Source organism: Lactuca serriola, chromosome 4 (assembly GCF_051521515.1).
Source record: "Lactuca serriola cultivar US96UC23 chromosome 4, Lser_US96UC23_V15, whole genome shotgun sequence".
Taxonomy (NCBI): domain Eukaryota; kingdom Viridiplantae; phylum Streptophyta; class Magnoliopsida; order Asterales; family Asteraceae; genus Lactuca; species Lactuca serriola.
In genome coordinates this window covers 367,584,236-367,600,549 of record NC_136411.1, presented here as the reverse complement: position 1 = coordinate 367,600,549, position 16,314 = coordinate 367,584,236, and positions in this window count along the sequence as shown.

Here is a 16,314-nt window from a genome sequence, read left to right as displayed (position 1 = left end):
TCAGACTAACAATTAACAACTCTCGATAAACTAACAGGAAAGCAAATCTCTTCAGGTACTTTGGTTTAGATAAATTACACCTTAATAACATAGACAATTGCATACACAAATTCATTTATTCATGTTCACCGATTCCTAAAATGATTAGATTCATGTTCACTATAACTAATCCTTTAGCAAACAAGTCAATTCAAACAGTGATCAGTTGATTAAACTAACATGCTTCCTAGTGTTCAGTTCGTATCAAGCAAGACTTGTAAATATAGTTAATCAATGTAGACATTTAATTAACCTCTTGTTGATGGTCATCAAACAAGGCTCACACATTAACTTACTTATTCTCAAATCAATTCTAGTTTCACATTTGTTATTTCTAGTCTTATAATCTCGATGGTCATCAAAAATCATAAGAGACAAGCAAATCAAGCAGATGTTCATACAACTTAATTCACTTAACAATTAACAGAAAATAATCATCATTAACACATAAGGGTCTTTTAACAAGCTTGGCAAGATAAATTAAACACAAATTGATGGGATTAAAACAACTTTTAATCTATGAAGTTAATTGTCGACTAAATTAGGTTAGAAGTCGAATCCCCCTTTCTGGTTAGCTAAAAATCGACATTTATAGTCTTTGTGGCCGACCTAAGTACGCTGGGCGTACAAAGGATTACGCAGCGCGTACTCAAGATAATCACGCGATCAAGTCTATCCGGTGCAAAGGTGTACGCGGGGCGTAACCTTAAGGTACGCGGGGCGTACTCGCTACCTCAGCATTCTTTTCTTTCTTTTAGCTTCTAAGCCCGGTTTCCGCTTCAGTTTTTTCTTTTGTGCTTTATTGACAACAAATAGCTGCAAAACATAATTCAAAGTATTATGAGTACTCTTTAGTTCTAAAATAGAATAAATAAGGCCAAAATATTAAGATAAAGTGCATAAAATTATATATAAAAATACACATATCAAAATACCCCACACTTAGCCTTTGCTTGCCCCCAAGCAAATTTACTTTTATTTTACCAATATCGCACTAAACAATCCATTTAAAACTCAACCATTATGCCAAGACCTCAACGCGTACATTTGTGTCTAATATTTTCCTTAAGTACCCCCCCATATTTTAAATACTCACAATCTTCATAAACACTCGCCCACTTTTTCCGAACAATGCTCATTTTATGCAACCCTCCGAATCCATCCGCAGAAAACCTCCTAACCTCAAGGTATTTTTAGTTGAGCAACCTAAGCATACATAATCTAGAATTACAATTTTCCAATACCACGATGGAGCTTTATTTGAATTCTTCATTTCTTTGGCATTTTGATCTTTGATTTCTTTGAATTCAACACCTTATTTGAATTGATTTCTGGTATCTTCAACTTTTTGGATTTCTTCAGAATTTTGATCTTTTGATCTTCACTTTATTTGCTCCAAAATTCTTCAAACTTTTTTCGTAATTCTCTCTCTTTTTTTTTTCTTTTTTTCACATGTAACTCACTTTTTTTTTTCACTCAAAACCTACATGCTTAAGCAGAGGCGCTCAACCTCAACCTGTATTGGTTAATGATAATAATTTTCCTGGATACATTTCAGGTTTAGGCTGCTAAACATATTGCATCCCTCAAACCAAGCAGGGTTATGTTTTTGTTCCATGATTTCACTAAAATAAGGGAGGCCACAAATGCACTATAACGTGTATTGGCTCAACTAAACATTTTAGTTCTCATCGGATCATTTCATACAATATTAGCAAAATTTAAATTATAACTAGATTTTCTAAATTAAACTATTATTTCAAGTTTTTTTTTTTTTTTTTTTTTTTTTTTTTTTTTTTTTTTTTTAAATTTTCCAAATTCTAGCAATTTCATTTTTTTCTTAATTTTAATTTACTTTTACCGACCCCCTACCCCACACTTATTTCATACAATGCCCTCGTTGTATGCTAAAACAAATTAAGAACATAAAAAGGGAGAAAAAAAGAACAGACTCCCCTGGGTAGTTGTGGCGAGATCGAATGGGGCTGCTACAAGTTGCTTCAAATATCGCTGAAAAACTAGAAACTGGAACTGCTGCTTTTGAATTTGCCGAAAAATAAAATCAAGACCGCCATCTTCGAAAATGTGGTGCAAAATATTGCAAATAAATGCAAAGCAGAGTAACCATGACGTGGGAAAGTGTCGACCACGTCGTTTCGTCAAGAATGACATCCTCTAGTCGCGATGAAAAATCCCCCATAACACAGGAAAGTGTCAACCATGTCGTGGCAGCCGGGACGATACTTCTTCCTCGCGTCGAAATAAAACTCTATAGTATGGAAACTGCTCATCCATATCATAAGAGTCAAAACATCGTAACAATGCCAATCTTCTAAACGATCGCTCACGAAATAAATATGCACCCCACACTTATGACAAATCGTGGGTCTCGACTATAATCTTCAACTCTCATACCGCTCTCTCTAGCAACAGTTGGACCTAGCTGCTGAACTTACTGCCAGCTTCCTAAGGGCGAAAATTCTGCAGAAATCTAAACAACCAAAGAGCATCAACATGGAAAACAAAAGTAAAACAAACTAAATCAATGTTTAATTACATACCAAATACTAAAAACTAAACTAAACTAAAAATAAAACAAAATAAAAAAAAAAGAAAAAGATCACTCGTCATCTCCATCATCATGTGGCTGTGTCCCAGAAGTACCGGCCCCATCAAATCGTGACTGGAATGGTGGTGGAAAGGGAACCGAATACTGAAACCCCTGGTGGGCAAAGAATGCGTTCAACGCATTCCCATACCACTGCTGTTGCATGTCCACATGTGCAACATACTCGCTAAGACGGTCAATGCCCTGAGCCAGGTAGCGCATATCAATCTCCCGCTCAGGTCCCCGCTGCGCTCCCCGAGGAGCAGGTCGACGCCGCTGGACCTGTCGCGGCTGTGGCTCGGCAGCACCCTCCGCTTCTGCCTCATCATCTGCTCGAACCCTCAAGACACCATCACCACCCCGCTCTAATACACGCATCGACTCCAATAGCTGAAGACTCATCCGCCTCATGTCGTGAAACACCATCGATCTCGTGATCTCACGTGTCATCAACTGGTATGATCGAGCTAACCGTGTGATAAAATGCCCTCCGCATATCGGGCTATCTCCTCTAAGTCCCCTGGCCCTCCGTCCCAAGTATGCAGCTAAAGCAACTGGAAGGTTCAGGTGCCTCCCTGGAGTAACTAGTGCCCATAGGAAATACAGGTCCGTCGAAGGCACTCTCTCACTATTCTTGTGATGCGTGAGAGACATAGAAATCAACCGGTGCAACATTCGGTATGTAGTGGACCGAATCATCCCCCCTCGAGCGGTAGATGATGTATAAACTCCTCCCGTAATCTCGGCCCAAAATTTGTTCTCATTATAGTCCTCCGGCCGGTCCATGAGACAATCAGCAAGGAATGCCGGGAAGTGAACACTCCTCGTCTCATCGACTGTGTAAATACCCACCCGAGTCGCAAGCTCTATCACGCTGCATTCCCGGCTCACTCCTCCCAGTCTGAAAGCAAAGGCTGTCCTGTCATCGAGTGCCTTCCTAGGATCATAGGAAACTATAGCGTAGAACTCCAGCAAAAACTCCCGATACACAGGCTCCTGGATCCTGAACAAACGCGCCCATCCCTGACACACAAACAATTCCACACCACTCGCGTCCGAGTGTGTGTATTGCAAAAATTCCTGGATCAATGCAACAAGTCCAGTCCTGGTAGCCAATTCCCAGTCGAAAGAGGGTGCAATATCAATCTCCTTTGTGAGAAGCAAGCTCAAGTTGGTGACATAACGCGCCCGGGTAGCATCGTTCAGCGTTTGCGGAAATTGTAAAAAACGATGATCGGTCACATCCTCGGGAGGGTTGGTTCTTTGCGTCCTTCGAGCCATAATCTGCACACATTAACACAAAACACAAAACCAACAAAATATGGCAGCATTAATAATTTAAAAAAAAAAAAAAACTAGTCCTTTGACATTGAACTTACGCGGGGCGTACGTCCAGCGTACGCTGGGCGTACGTATGAGTTCACGAATCTGTCCCTTTTTGTTCTAAAATTAATACCCATCTCAACAAAAACTGTCTATTTAAGCTCATACGCAGGTTGTCTAATAAGTCAAACACATGGGCATACAGGTTAGCAAACGGAACCAACCGTGTGGTCCAAGGCAGTAGGATAAAAATCGGGACCTCCCTAAAAAAAATATGAATCAATCCCTAGAAAACATTTAACAGGAAACATGTATAGCGGTCAAAAATCGAAGCCAGAGTCAAGAACTCGAAGTCACAGGGGTATGCTTGGCGTACGACCCCAAGCTCAAATCGATGGCGTGGGACGGAATTAAGACGAAATTAGGTTCGAGGGTTTAGTGTATTAACCGAAATCGGTCCATTCAAGCCCTAATCAACACATACAATTGAGAAATCGGCCCTAATTCGAAAAATATATAAACCTTAGATTTCAAGCAAAAGCTAAATGCAGCTTATTCCACCGATTGAAACACAAATACATGATATTGAGTAACCGAAAAGCTTACTTGTGTGTTGGATTTAACAAGAAACGAAAAAAAATCGAGGATCTTGGAGGCTTCTTCTGTCCACAGCGTATGCGATAAAGGAGATGGGGTTGAAAATAACAGCGAAGTCAAAGGGTCAAGATATATTTACCTGGTCGCTTATGTACGCGGGGCGTAACACAAGGGTACGCGGGGCGTACCTCAACCCCCTGAAATGTTCATTCGCGAACCGGGCATATTACGCATGGCGTAAAATAACTTACGCGGGGCGTAATGTTTAAATGAGGCTACCGAATCTTGTTGAGCCCGGGAGAAGGCGTCAACGATCTTCTGAAGGGCAGCTTCAGACAAAGAGGACTGCTGGTTTGAAGAGGAGGCGAGAAGTTGATCAACCTTCTCGTTAAGCTCACGAAGATGCTTCCGTGTCACAGGAGCATCATCCTCCTCATCACTTTGAACTTGAAACGGACTAAAGTAGACCGAATCGAAGTTCATGTGATCACCACCAAGGTATTGATCACCGCCATCGGAGGCGTCTTCAGGAGATTGAGGTGGTGGAGAAGCTGGGGGTGTTATGGGTTTGGTTGGTTCTGGTTGAGTGGGTGGGGGGTTTGTTTCGGGGGTGGTTGTGTATGGGTCTGAGGAGGTTCGGTTACTGTAGGGGTTTCGGTAACAGGTGGTGTTTCGGTTGAGGTGGTGAATATGGGTGGAGGTATAGGGATAGAGGTTGGAGGAATGGTGGGGTTTATGGTGGGAATGGAAATAGGTATTGTGGGTGGAGGGGAAGGAACTGGGGATTGATGAAGTTCCATCTCCGGGGTTGGGGACCGAGAGGGTGTGTTGCCTCGTTGAGGAGATTCGTCTCCTTGGGATCCCTCAGAGTCCGAACTCCCACCTTCGGATTCGCTTGAAGAGGAGGGAATGAGTAGCTTTCGCTTTTGTTGGGTCTTCCTCCTTTTCGGTTGTGGGGATGAAGCAGCCTTCGGTTGTTTGCGCTTTTTGGGAGAGGGTTTTGGGGCTTTGGATGGTTTCTTCCCCTTGTCTGCCTTCTTACCTCTGGCCACCAGTTTGTCGGCATCATGAATCGATCGCAGCATGTCCGGCATCAGTTCCCTTGGACCAGATGGCCCTAACTCCTTGATCGCCTTGATCATACTGCTGTCTGAGGGTACACTTCCATACATAGTCTCCGGGATGGAGCCAATGAATGAGAATTTTGATGCATCCGAGACGATGATCTTCTTGGTATGGAACGTACCAATAGAAGACATCGATGCACCATCAGCAGTTGGGACATCAAACCTGTCCATGGCCCATCTTGTGATCAAGATCCAGAACCGGGCCAGCGACACCTCGGAGTGTCGAGAAGTAGAAGATAGGCTCTGAAGCAGCTGTTGCCAGAGGACAAACCCATAATCCAGGTTGATCCCATTGTACACACCGTACATAATAGAAAGGAAAAGACGACTGGCACCGTCAGATCCTGAGCTCCTCTCTGACAGTCCCTTGAAGAGAACTGTAAATAACCCATTCCACTGGGGCGGTAGGCAGGACTTCTTGAACCTGGCAACGGAGGTGAGAACCTCCGTGTAGCCCATGTTGTAAAACATGTTGTAGAACATTCCTACCGGAATCGTCTCCGGGTGAACTCGTGATGAGTCAGCGGCAAACCCTAACAGGGTGCAGAAACGGGAGCGAGAAATGGAAGTCTTGTGCTCGCCTACTTCAAAGAAAACCCGGTCGACGGCCTTGTCGTAGTAGGCCGTCGCATAGACCTGAGATAGAGCCACCAGTGGCACCATTTCAATTCTGGACAATGCCGGAGCTAGCTGGGAGTATTTGAGGCATTCAATAACCGGCGACATGTAGGGATCATAGGCCAGTGGATTCAGATCGATGACTAGGCATTGCTGGGGTCTGATGGGAAGAATCTGAGACGTGGCATGAACAGATGAAGATTCAGCCATTGTTGCAGGTTTGGAGAAGAAGAAGAACGGGAGAGTGTTTGGAAGTATTTTTGCTTTGGGAATTATGGGGGCAGTAAAGAGGTAAAAGGTGGTGTTGATGGGTTTTTATAGTAGGAGAGGAGAGAGAAAAATCGTTTCAAATCTCTTATGGAAATATGAAACGGGTTTTTGAGTGACTGATTGGTGACAGTTGGGACGTGCGATGATCACGTAGGAGAGAGAGTGTCAGATTCCTAGGTATACGCCGCCCAATAAGCGCCGGTTCAGAGAAAGAAACCGTTTCCATTTCCACATGCGCCTTTAACTCCAGAGGTGTGACGCTTCGATATTGCACACGCGTCCTCAGATGTCAGAAAAAGCGCGGCCGTTTCAAATTCACGCGCCCTCCTTTTTACCGTCGTTTGAATTTCTATCCATTTAACTCCCACCGAGTCAGCAACATTTTGTCTTTTCCCCTTTTTAAACAGCTGTATCCAATCAATGACCCACGTGGCTGATTTTTGACCACAACTTCATTAGTAACCCTTCAGTAATAAGCCAGCTGTTAAAATAATTAGTAACAGAATATTTGAAAATCTAGGATTTTCGTGCAAAGAGTGTAAAAGATAAAGAAATAAAGCAAGTCTTTTTAGGATAGTCTGTGATGTCAATTATGACACGAAATTGATGATCCCGGGCACGAATCTCTTCCTTCAAGGTCAAGAGAGACCTCAAAGTGTTAATGTGTAATCCCGTTGAATGACGATCAAACATTTATTAAGAAATGTTGAAAGGTTTTTTTTTTTTTTTTTTTTTTTTTTTTTTTTTTTTTTTAATTAGGCTAATTAAGGGTGGTTTCGCTTTGAGTCAACAATTCAGTTCTTGATATAAGAACGAATGTGAACAAAGGACTTGTGAGACCGGTGTAGTCTGTTGAACAAGTAGGTTGGAGTTGATTTTATAGTGGCTTGGATTGAAATGAAATCTCAGATAAAAATTTAAAACTGGATCCCTTGGGAAGAAATGTTATGGTGTGTAACAATTTCATTGGAATCACACAAACGAAAATTTGAGATTCCATGAGGGTACATTCGTCAATTCATTGGTGAAAACTAGATCAAATTAATTTGTCACCGTCAATTCGTTGGTGTTGAATTTTGGGTTTCACTTAGCTTGTAGTGGCACGAAACTAAGATCATAAACACAGATGTTGTGTAACCATAAACCTCAGTGGTAGTTACTGAGAGTCTCAAGGGTCACAATGATGAAACGAATGTAATGGAGAAGTGTAGTGGGGATGGTGAAAGAAAACATAGTACCTCTGCTGCGAAAGAAGGACCAAGCAGGAGACTCTTAACTCATGTGAGAAGAGTGTGAGGTAGCTCACGATTAGAATAAATGAGTTAGCCTTATTGGGAAGACAAGGTTTGTGTATACCAGGTCATGAAGGCTATCATTCAAAATCTTATGAGTCTTGGGACACATACAGCAGCATGCTTCTAGGGACACTAAAGTAATTTATCAAATATATCCCCATGAACGAACGAGCACAAAAATAAAAATAAAATATTTTTGGAGTTTTTGAAATTTATATAAAATAATAAAACAAATAATAATTAAAAAAATAAGATAAAAAAAATACAATTAAAAAGAAACTTGGAAAAAGATTGAAAAACCGAACCCGAACGTTCGGTTGGTTTCGGTTGGGAAAAAGATGAAAAACCGAACCCGAGCGTTCGGTTGGTTTCGGTTTAGGAAAATTTTGAAAAACCGAACCCGAACCTTCGGTTGGTTTCGGTTCCACAAAATTTTGAAAAACCGAACCCGAACCTTCGGATGGTTCCGGTTTTGGAAAATTTTGAGAAACTAAGAAATTTAGATACAAAAGAAATAAATACTTTTAACATAGAGAAAACCAAAATAGTACAAGAAATATACAACACAGAAAGACTACCTTTGAGGTGATGAGCGAGTCAGAGGATTGAACCGAACCCGAACGTTCGGTTGATTTCGCTTCTTACGGTTGAGATTGAGAGGTAGTGTGAGGTACTGACTCTGATTCCATCATTCCTAGCCCTTGCAATATTTTATTAAATGATGCTTCTGGAAGAGCTTTGGTAAAGACGTCAGCCAGTTGATCAGTGGTTCTTACGAAGTGAACTTCGACATTTCCATCTTCCACATGATCTTTGATGAAGTGATACCTCAGTGCTATGTGTTTGGTTTTAGAGTGTTGCACTGGGTTATGATAGATCCTAATTGCACTTTCAGAGTCACAATATAGTTGGATCTTCTTCATATTGAGTCCATAGTCTCGAAGTTGACTCTGGATCCAAATCAATTGTGATGTGCAGGATGCAGCGGCGATGTATTCCGCTTCGGCAGTGGACAGCGACACACATGTTTGTTTCTTGGATTGCCAGCTGACCAATTTCCCATCAAGAAATTGACAGCCACCAGTTGTGCTTTTACGGTCGAGTCCACATCCTCCAAGGTCAGCATCAGAATAGGCTTGAACGAAGAAGCCTGAATTGGATGGATACCACAGACCTAAGGAGGAGGTTCGCTTGAGATAGCGTAGGATGTTCTTTACTGCCAGCATGTGAGGTTCGCGTGGGTTAGCCTGAAATCGAGCACAATAACATACAGAAAACATGATATCAGGCCTGCTAGCAGTTAGATACATCAATGAGCCTATCATTTGACGATAGAGAGTGATGTCGACAGCCGGTTTGTCTAGAGATGGAGTAAGCTTGGTGCCGAATGCCATTGGGACTTTGACTTTTGAGTCTCCCATCATGCCAAACTTCGCTAAGAGAGTCTTTGTGTAAGCTTCCTGATTAATAAAGATGCCTTCGGGTCCCTGTCTTATGTTTAAACCAAGGAAAAAGTTAATAGGACCCATTGAGCTCATTTCAAACTTAGTCTCCATCAACTTTCTGAATTCAGCAGTTAAGCTGGGATTCGTGGAGCCAAAGATGATGTCATCGACATAAATTTGAACTATCATAAGGTGGTTACCTTCCTTTTTGCGAAAGAAGGTTGGGTCAACCGAACCTTGTTTGAATTTAGACATCTTTAAAAATTTTGTAAGCGTTTCATACCAGGCTCTCGGAGCTTGTTTGAGGCCGTACACAGCTTTATCCAGAATGTAGCAATGATTTGGATATTTTTCGTTCACGAACCCAGGAGGTTGCTCCACATACACAGATTCTTCAAGTTCTCCATTGAGGAATGCAGACTTGACGTCCATTTGGAAAACCTCAAAATTTTTGTGAGCAGCATAGGCCAGAAATATTCTAACTGATTCTAGCCTAGCTACTGGAGCGAACGTCTCTTCGTAATCTATTCCTTCCTCCTGACAGTATCCTTTGACCACCAGATGAGCCTTGTTCCTTATGACATTACCTTCCTTGTCCATTTTATTTCTGAAAACCCATTTAAGACCAACAACCGAAGCATCTGGAGGAGTTGGAATGAGGCGCCAGACTTTGTTCCTTTCAAACTCGTTCAGTTCGTCTTGCATTGCTTGAACCCAATCAGAGTGATCGAGGGCAGTGTTCACTGTCTTCGGTTCAACTTTTGATACGAATGAGTTAAACATACAAAACTCAACCTTTGAGAATAAGGATGTCTGTTTAGCCTTCAGTTGAGATCGGGTCAGAACCTTTTCAGATACATCACCAACTACTTGAGATATGGGATGATCTCTGGTCCATTTGGTAAGAGGAGGGTAATTCGGATCGAAGGTTGGATCTAGTTCAGCGTTGATCATCTCTTCTGGCTCAGATTGGCTATCGTAATCAAGCGTCATATCATCATGCTCCCCCTCAATTGATGAGTGTTGAGAAACATGAGGTTCAGGGGTTTCTTGTGGTGCTTGATTTTCAAGCGTTGAAGCACCTTCGTTTGGAGGGACATCTTCGGTTGGAGAGATACCTTCGGTTGGTGAAGGACCTTCGGTTGAAGTAGTAGAGCTTGGCTCCCCCTGGACTTGTGAGCTTGGCTCCCCCTCGACGTGAGTACTTGGCTCCCCCTCGCCTGAAGTATTGTTGGTTGGAGATTCATCAGTGGGCGATTCTCCTTCATGCATTCTTCTTGCAGCATCTTCGACAATTTGCTTCATGTGATCTATTTTGTTGTCGGCTGCACCTGCTTCTGAGAGAGAAGCTTTTTCTGGTTCGTCAAAGAGTTCCAGAAAATTCTCGTACAAATTGGCGATGGAGACTGTGACTTGGCCAGTATTAGGAAAGATTTCCTTGGCAGAGTCATCTATGGCCTGTAGCTTCTTGACATAGCTATCGTTGAAGGTCACATAGTATGTCTCTTCAATCCTTCTTGATCGTTTGTTTAGGACCTTGTACGCCTTTGAAGTGAGTGAGTAACCCAGAAAGATTCCCTCGTCAGCTTTGACATCAAACTTGTTGCGGTGTTCTTTAGAGTTAAAGATGAAACACCTTGAGCCAAACACATGGAAAAATTTCACGTTGGGTTTTCTGTTATTTATTATCTCATATGGTGTGAGCGTGAATCGCTTATTGAGATAGGACCTGTTCTGTGTATAACAAGCAGCAGAAATAGCGTCAGCCCAAAAATAAAGAGGTAAGGAAGCGAAACTTAACATAGTTCTGGCAGCTTCACACAAGGATCGGTTTCGTCTTTCGACTATTCCGTTCTGTTGTGGTGTGTAGGGAGCTGAGAAATTATGACTAATTCCCTTTTCTGCAAGAAACTCTTCAAACTCTTTATTCTTGAATTCGAGACCATTGTCGCTCCTGATGTTTCGAACGACCTTCTTGAGCTGGACTTCAATTTGCTTGATAAACACTTTTAGCTTTTGAGTCGCTTCAGATTTGAACTTTAGAAAGAACACCCATGTAAATCGAGAGAAGTCATCAACGATAACAAGAATATACTTGCTACCACCGATGCTTTCGATAGATGAAGGACCACACAAATCGATATGAAGCAATTCGAGTGGTTCAACAACTTTTGTGTTAATTATGGATGGGTGACCTTGACGACTTTGCTTTCCCATTTCGCATGCAGCACACAAATGCTCTCTGTCAAACTTTAGCAGTGGAAGACCCCTAACATGACCTCCAGTGACAAGTCGGTTGATATCTTTGAAATTGAGATGAGAGAGTCTTCGGTGCCACAACCAGCTTTCTTCGGATTGAGCTTTTGATAGCAGACACATGGCTGGGTTTCCTTTGATGGGTTTCATGTTCAGAGGAAACATTTCACCCTTTCGCTCTGACTTCAGAATCACTTTCTTTGTCTTTTTCTCTATGATTTCAGAACCTTCATCATCGAATGAAACTTTGAGACCTGTACCTCCAACAAGCTGAGATACACTGATGAGGTTGTGTTGAAGTCCTTCTACATAAGCCACCTTCCTTATTGTGAAGTCACCATTCGTTATTATACCGTATCCCTTTATGGTGCCGAAAGAGTTATTTCCAAACTTAACGTTGCCACCATTTGTAAGAGATCTGTATTCCCTGAGTTCCTCTTTCCGCCCTATCATGTGACGCGAGCAGCCACTGTCGATGTACCATTCTTCGTCAAACTGCTCGTCACTTATAACCTGCAAAAATTAAGCAGATTTAGGAACCCAAAGTTTCTTGGGTCCATGTGAGTTTTTCATGGAAACAGGAATAGTAAGAGAGATGTCAACTAGATATGTTCTTTTAATTAGAGTTGTTTCATCTTTCTTTTTAATGGTGAAGACTTTTATTTTGTTAGGATTGGGTTTGTTCGTTTTGGACTCAGGTTTTGAGTCATCGAACTTCTGCTTTTCCTTCTGTTCAGCTGATGGATGAGGTTTTTGAGAGCATGCAAGATTAGCTTTGGAGCAAGATGGAGAAGAATGAGTGGAAGTAGAAGAACGAGAAGAATTAGAATAAGAGAGTTTGGATGGGGAGGACTTCCTGGCTGATGACTCTAGGTGACCCTTTTGCTTTTGATCATTTGAGGGGCTGACCTTCGAGTCATGTTCTCTTCTGACTTCAGAGCCGGACCTCTGAGTTTGGTTGGAGTTGTTCTTGGAACCGAACCTTTGGTTTCGGTTGAAATCCTTTTCAGAACCGAACCTTTGCTTTCGGTTGGTGTTTTCATGCGAACCGAACCTTGGCTTTCGGTTTGTATTTTCTTGCGAACCGAACCTTGGCTTTCGGTTGGTATTTTCTTGCGAACCGAACCTTGGCTTTCGGTTGGTATTTTCTGGCTTTCTTACAGGATTATTTTCATACTTCAGGTTCTTGTCCTTGTGTGAATAGTATGCATTCTGGTAGTGCCAGAATTGTTTCCTTTCAGAAAGGTTTTTCCTGTATCTTTGGTTCCTTTCTATCTTCTTATCCCTCATCTGCTTGGGTTGATGATGAACATTCGCTTTCGTTTTTGTTGTCACCTTGGCTGGTTCCTTTTGAACTTCAGGAGTTTTTCTTTGAGCCGAGGAAGCAGATGGAATATCTGAAGAAGATTCAGTCTGCCCTGAGGAAGTGGAGGGAGTATCTGATGAAGTTTCACTACAAGCTGTTGGAGTAGAGGGTATGTCTTCTTTTGCTGAACAATCATCCTCTTGAGGAATTTCTTTCGTACCACTGGTGCTTGGTTCACTGTAATTATCAGGCTTATTCAAGGGTTCAGGTATGTATCTCCCTTTTCTCATCCAGGAGGTTCTTTCAGATAGGCCAACGATTTCGTTTCCATTATCAATAGGAGCTTCCCAGAAGTACTCATCACAGCCATCAGCATTGTCTTCGTTAACAATAGCTGTGAGTTCAGCTGTTTGATGTTCGGTTACTCCAGTGACCTTGTATACCTGATTTGGAGTGGTCCTGACCTTTTGATATACGACAACTTTTTCTATTAATTTCGGGGACTTTTGTTGGGACAGTCTAGCGAATTCCACAGAATTTTCAGAGATAAGATTTTTGTGGTTTTCAGTTTCACTTTTAACAAATTCTGAGCAGTCAACCGTGTCCTCTACAGAAATTTCACTCATGTTTTCGTCCTCGTTAAGCTCAGATGCATTTTCAACGTCGATTTTATTTTCTGAGCTTACGTTGGCGTTTAGGGAGTTAAATTTTTGCATGGTTTCGGTTCTCAGTTTAAGTCGGTCATTTTCGTCCAAAAGGTTTTTGAGCATGTCCTTGTGGTCTTTGGACTTAATGAAGGACTCAATTTTGTCCAGTCCATACATGTAGGTCGGATTGACATCATCAGACGATATCACACTCTCACAGTTGTAGGCTTCGGCATCGATTTCATCCTCCTTGAATTCTAGGAAGGGCAAAATCATGCGATGGATCTTTTGGCCTATCTCACAATCCAAGTGAAGTTGAGTAATATTGGAATATAAACGTTTAGCTATTAAACAAAAAACATTTCGTTGTTTTAACAATTTCAAATTGTCTCTCTGCAAATAAATGTTTTCGTCTTTAACTTTAACTAATTCCGACTCTTTTAACTCAATCCACATTCGCCGCTCCTCACTCTTCGACGCCACCCTGCTTAATTGATCAGTCAGGTTAGAATTGGTGACTCGAGTTTGAGTTAAGATACTATCTAAATGAGAAATTCTTGTATTAACATTTTTTAATTCTTTCTCATATGAGGATGATGGTACTTTAGATGAAATAAAAACAGATTGTACCTTCTTTATCAGTTCATCGAGCTCATTGAACTGCTGGCTGAGTGGTTTGGCCGTAAAGCACATATCCTCCTGCACCTTCGGTCCATTGCTTCCTCCATCGGTATTGTATCCCCTCATTTGAGATACGTCAGTTACCATGAAGCATTTTCCACCACTGCTTTCCTCCTTAGCCATATAAGCCTTTCCATGAGTAGGCTTCCTCACTTCTTCATCTTCTGAGTCAGTAGACCAAACTTCTGTGCTACCGAACTCATCGTCATTAACCGAACCCTGCACAATAAGAGCGTTAATAGAAGGGTTAGCGGTAGACTTTTTCTTTCTCAACTCATCCAATCTCTTCTGCAGCACGACTTCCTCATCCTTTCCATCGTCCTTTTCAGCCATCTTCTTAAGAACACAGTCCTTAGCATAGTGGTTCTTGCCACCACAATAGAAACAGCTTACTCCGGAATCTCCATCTGCTTTTGATTCCTTCTTGGGCTCCTCAGCTTTCGGTTCATTGTTCGCTTTTTCAGAGCTGTAACTCCCCTGCCAGTTTCGGTTTTTGTTGCTGGGGAATCTCTTCTTTATGAACCTCTTAGGATTGGATACCATCATGGCATAATCCTCAGTTGTGAGGTCATATTCTTCCAAGTTGAGCTCTTTATCCTCCATCACAGCTTTACTTTTAGATAGGAGGGCCAACGAACCAAGACTGGAAACAACATTCTTCTCTTGAACCACAATCTTCTCTTGGGACTTTAGAATACCCACCAGTTTCGCCAAAGAGTAAGATTTAAACTGTTCATGGGCTTTGACTGTGGAAACAACTGCTCTCCATTCAGATCTTAGTCCGTTCAAGAAAGTAACCTTTTGTTCGATGAGCTTCCTTTCAATGTCGTGTTTGATCATCTTGCTAAGAAGATGATTGAAGCGATCAAACGTCTGGGTTACAGTTTCTTCGTCCCCTTGCCTGAATTCACCAAACTCAGATAGAAGCAAGGTTTGGATGGAATGTTCAAGATCTTCGTCTGTGGAATACAGTTCGCAAAGTCTATCCGACACTTCCTTCGCCGTAGTGCATGAGCTGACCAGTCTGAATGTGTCGGACTGAAGGGCGAATCTGATCAACCTTAGTGCCTTAATGTTGCACTGGAATTTGTCTTTTTCATCTTGCGCAATATTCGTCACGTCCTTAAGCAGATCGTTGTACTCTTTTTACGTCTTAATGACTCTGGATGTCGCAGAATGAGAAAACGGTCCATTGATGATAGCTTCCCATATGAGAAAACCATTGTCTTCCGATCCAATCACATAGTCTTCAAAATGATGTGCCCATACTTCATAGTCATGGGTGTACAAGATTGGAATTTTTGTTGTCGAACCGATGCTGTTGGAAATATTAATGGGGTTTGATTGCGTCGCGTCCATTATGATCGTAAAAACCTGTTCAAAGATCAGACTTGTAATAAAGCAGATTAGGGCAAAACAATAAATATTAAGATACGTCAATTAAGATGACGGCTCAATAAATATCAATGATTGCGGAAAAACCCTAATGGAAATCTTTTTCACAGAAAAGATGTGTATCGATTACACAGCCTCCTGCTCTGATACCAATTGATGGGATTAAAACAACTTTTAATCTATGAAGATCGATTAGATCTTGAACAGGTATATGAATAAGAAACAGCAAGAACGCAATAAAAATAACAAGGCAGAAAGCAATATTAAGAACAAAACAGCTTGAATCAATCGTGTCGAATGATTAAATAAAATCCTTAGAAGAGCTCGATTAAGAACATCAACTGTAAAGGATTAGAAGATTACAAGAACGATTACTTGAAAATATAATACTCTTGATCAATCGCTATATCGATAATCTCTGGAATCTTAACCTAATATGCATGCAAGCATTAAACTTATATACAATACATAAAAGGCTCTCGGTCGGACAGGCCCAAACCGGAGAACACAAGGCTAATCTAACAAGCCCAAAAGACGCAACATAAATACTATCTACAGCCCAACACAAATAAACTATTCAATATAGCAATTAGTCTAATAATCAAAGCTTCATTCAATCATAAACACAAAGTAAAAGGTTTTTACACCCAAATCAGAAAATAAATACAGAAAAGTACCACAATGGAATGCTAAACATGGTCACGTCA